The sequence below is a fragment of the Convolutriloba macropyga genome, unplaced genomic scaffold (genome assembly GCF_964194025.1).
Source record: "Convolutriloba macropyga unplaced genomic scaffold, txConMacr16.3 SCAFFOLD_346, whole genome shotgun sequence".
Lineage (NCBI taxonomy): Eukaryota > Metazoa > Xenacoelomorpha > Acoela > Convolutidae > Convolutriloba > Convolutriloba macropyga.
The window spans coordinates 127,501-132,030 of NW_027451371.1; the positions used below are offsets into that span (position 1 = coordinate 127,501).

Below are 4,530 nucleotides of genomic sequence, written 5' to 3' on the forward strand. Positions count from 1 at the left end.
TCGCTTTAACCGATGAAATTGCTTTGCGAAGATTTTTCAATCTTGCTCAAGCTTTTGCTATCCTGAGGGAAACTTCGGAGGAAACCAGCTACTAGATGGTTCGATTAGTCTTTCGCCCCTATGCTCAGGTCAGACGATCGATTTGCACGTCAGAACCGCTTCGGGCTTCCACCATGGTTTCCCGTGGCTTCGCCCTGCCCAAGCATAGATCACCATCTTTCGGGTCGTGTGCTACTTGCTCTGGATCAGTCATGCAATAAGAGCAAAACCGTCCGTGGTTGCGGGACACCGAATCGGCGCCCTCACCACACAAAGTAGTGCAATTCATAAAAATTACACTGTTCACTTTCATTTCGCGTGTGCGCTTTCAATGAGCGACAACACTTGCAAGCAACTCACACTCCTTGGTCCGTGTTTCAAGACGGGCTGTAGAGAGCATTGAATAGGAAGTTGAGGTCAGACAGGCAATCAAGATCAATTTATCTCATTTTGTTTAGAATCAACAAGAAGAATTCCGAGGAAAACTTCTGCTCGATTCATTAACAAGATTTGCCAAAAGACGACAACTACACTACTCGGTAGCCGAGAATATAATATCAAGGCATTGAGTATGGTAACGCTCACTCCAGTTCCCCTTCAACAGTTTCACGTACTTTTCACTCTCTCTTCAGAGTGCTTTTCAACTTTCCCTCACGGTACTTGTTTACTATCGGTCTCGCTTTATAATTAGCTTTTGGAGAGACATATCTCCAGCTTCGAGTTGCACTTTCAAACAACTCTACTCATAGGAATGAGCCATTATGACTGGTATCGAAAATGACCTTTACAGGATTTTCACCTTCTTTGATGCTACTTTCCAGTAGACATCAGGACAAATTCACCAGTCTAGCATCAAACCATACCGGACACCGAGAAATGTTGCCATTTCTCTTCCCGATGAGCTTTTCCCTGTTCATTCGCCATTACTAAGGGATTCTCAGTTGATTTCTTTTCCTCCCCTTACTGATATGCTTAAGTTAAGGGGGTTCTCTCGCCCAATTCAGGTTATGTAGTTGATTGTCTCTTAATTGGTTCACTGACCAATATGAGACAGAAACCGATTCAGCAGTTTTGTTCGCTACTACTATCAAACGCAGGTCGAAGTTTCCATTCAGTCATTAATTCCAACTTTCAAATGTTGTTGTTTCAGCTTTCGCTTACTAGAAGCAACATAATACTCGCTGCAATACAGACCTCGGGAAACCCTCACCGTGAATAAGGTTCACTCACATATTTCACTACATTTTGCGTGGGATTGGAGATGAGGCTACTCGTTCTTGCTCAGTACTAGGCTGAAAATTAACGAAACTTCGTTACAAACGTTCACATGTTGATGTTTCCGCTTTCGCGTACTCGAAACAACATAATACTAGTCTTTGTAATTTAGTTTCATAATTTCAACTGTTCTCATGCAGAATTTTTGCTCATTCTTATCCCAAATTTTGACCTGGCTACTAGTTACACTCCTTGTACTTATTGCAAAATGACCACAAATTTCAACAGCTTTCACATGTTGCTGTTTCGGCTTTCGCTTACTACAGTCAACATAATACTCGTTGCAAAATAAGTGCTCGGCATCTGCAATTTTCCAAAGACGAAGTTTCGCCAGTTCAATTTTCGCTCGCCAATTATGGCTACTAATTCACACGGTACTGAGCTCAACAACATTAAATTTGTTCAGCAAGACTTTCACATGTTGATGTTTTGGCTTTCGCCTACTAGAAGCAACATAATACTCGTCTTGTTAGCTCATTCAATGAGAATAGCTTTTCCCGTTGAGAATTTTTGCCTTCAATTGGCGTTGTAGTGAGTTTGGCTACTCAGATCACCAAATACTTGTGACAATTCGAACCAGAAATGTTTTCAATTTTCACATGCTGATGTTTCGGATTCAACCTACTAGAAGCAGCATAATACTTGTATTCAACAATTTCTGTATCAAATCCCAGTTTTCTCTGGTGCATCTTTGCCAAACTATTCCAAACTGCCTGAGTCTGAATACCAATTACAGGTACTAGTAAATGCACGTTACTAAGGACTATATAGTTCTAGGTTACTGTACACAACGACGTTCACATGTTGATGTTTCAGCTGCCGCTTACTAGAAACAACATAATACTTATCGTGCATACCTTTCCATAACTTGTCCTTTTCAGATGCATTAGTTTCCCTTTGTCTTGGCTTCTACAGTCAGACTGGCTACTAGTAACAGCACAGTACTAATCACATATCGTTCTACAGTTTGCAGACAACTTTCACATGTTGATGTTTCAGCTTTCGCCTACTAGAAACAACATAATACTCGCTGTATACATTTGTAGTTCTCTATGTAACTTTCATGTGAAGAAGTTTCGCCAGTCTTTTTGACTGTCTCAAATCTGAGTCATGCTTAGGCTACTAGTTGCTTCATAGTACTTATCGCCTCGAGATCATTGAACAAAACTTGATTTTCACATGTTGCTGTTTCAGCTTCCGCTTACTAGAAACAACATAATACTAGTCTCATTAAGTTCCGTCTCTTTGCAATTTTCTTATGAAGAAAATTCGCCATCACAATGACTCCAGCAGTTCTTGATCAAGGAATGCAATCATTGATCAGAATGCTATTATTTGAATCGGTTCTGCTTTAAGTGTTCCAATTTTATTGGAAGCACCAACAATAGAACATCAATGTGTTCAATCGAGAGTTATATAACCCTGAATCGGACGCAGTCAACAGCCGAAGCCGAGACCGCCTTTTGCGTTAGAGAGGTCGGTAAACAAATCTTGCGATTCATACCGAATTAACACATATAGCTGTGCTCCTCTTCGTAAAGCGAGCCAAGTGATCCCCTGTTGAAGGATGTATTTGGACCAATCTAGTAGCATTTGTTTCCAACAAGCTCTCCCAAGTTAGCTTACTTATTGGGCTTTTCAACCAATTCGGTTGGCTACAAGCATCATCAAAGTACTAGCCACAGTTTGATCGCAAAATTCTACGACTTTCACATGTTGATGTTTCGGCTTGCGCTTAGCCTACTATAAGCAACATAATACTAGTCATATCATAGAGCGTGATCAGCTTGTGACGTTCTCATGATGAAGTTTCACCAACAGTGTCTCACTTCGAGCTTAAATCCAGCTACTAGTAACTACACAGTACTGACTGCAACGATAACTTTTATCTATACCTTTCACATGCTGCGCTTTCGGCCAGGGCCTACTAACGTCAACATAATACTCGATATAAACTTTTGTTCATGATGCAGCTTCCCCATGCAGAAGTTTCGCCTTCAAATGCTCTCTTGGCCATATGACGTAAGAAAAGGTTACTAGTAACATCACAGTACTAGCCACAGTTTGATTGCAAAATTCTACGACTTTCACATGTTGATGTTTCGGCTTGCGCTTAGCCTACTAGAAGCAACATAATACTAGTCATATCATAGAGCGTGATCAGCTTGTGACGTTCTCATGATGAAGTTTCACCAACAGTGTCTCATTTCGAGCTTAAATCCAGCTACTAGTAACTACACAGTACTGACTGCAACGCTAACTTTTATCTATACCTTTCACATGCTGCGCTTTCGGCCAGGGCCTACTAACGTCAACATAATACTCGATATAAACTTTTGTTCATGATGCAGCTTCCCCATGCAGAAGTTTCGCCTTCAAATGCTCTCTTGGCCATATGACGTAACACAAGGTTACTAGTAACATCACAGTACTAGCCACAATTTGATCGCAAAATTCTACGACTTTCACATGTTGATGTTTCGGCTTGCGCTTAGCCTACTAGAAGCAACATAATACTAGTCATATCATGGAGCGTGATCAGCTTGTGACGTTCTCATGATGAAGTTTCACCAACAGTGTCTCATTTCGAGCTTAAATCCAGCTACTAGTAACTACACAGTACTGACTGCAACGATAACTTTTATCTATACCTTTCACATGCTGCGCTTTCGGCCAGGGCCTACTAATGTCAACATAATACTCGATATAAACTTTTGTTCATGATGCAGCTTCCCCATGCAGAAGTTTCGCCTTCAAATGCTCTCTTGGCCATATGACGTAACACAAGGTTACTAGTAACATCACAGTACTAGCCACAATTTGATCGCAAAATTCTACGACTTTCACATGTTGATGTTTCGGCTTGCGCTTAGCCTACTAGAAGCAACATAATACTAGTCATATCATAGAGCTTGATCAGCTTGTGACATTCTCATGATGAAGTTTCACCAACAGTGTCTCATTTTGAGCTTAAATCCAGCTACTAGTAACTACACAGTACTGACTGCAACAATAACTTTTATCTATACCTTTCACATGCTGCGTTTTCGGCCAAGGCCTACTAACGTCAACATAATACTCGATATAAAATTTTGATCATGATGCAGCTTTCCCATGCAGAAGTTTCGCCTTCAAATGCTCTCTTGGCCATATGACGGAACACCAGGTTACTAGTAACATCACAGTACTAGCCACAGTTTGATTGCAAAATTCTAC

At 40.8% G+C, this 4,530-nt stretch overlaps 1 non-coding gene and 1 pseudogene across 1 annotated transcript in view; both read right to left on the reverse strand.

Moving 5' to 3' along the window:
* The window catches only part of LOC142356621 (large subunit ribosomal RNA), a 3,522-nt gene extending 2,474 nt beyond the window's left edge, over positions 1 to 1,048 (reverse strand). Inside the window, exon 1 of the ribosomal RNA XR_012761456.1 lies at positions 1 to 1,048. This exon is cut by the window's left edge and continues 2,474 nt beyond it. This is a non-coding gene — a ribosomal RNA (large subunit ribosomal RNA).
* Positions 1,049 to 2,731: 1,683 nt separating this feature from the next.
* On the reverse strand, positions 2,732 to 2,883 carry LOC142356615 (5.8S ribosomal RNA; annotated as a pseudogene).
* Between the last annotated feature and the right edge of the window lie 1,647 nt (positions 2,884 to 4,530).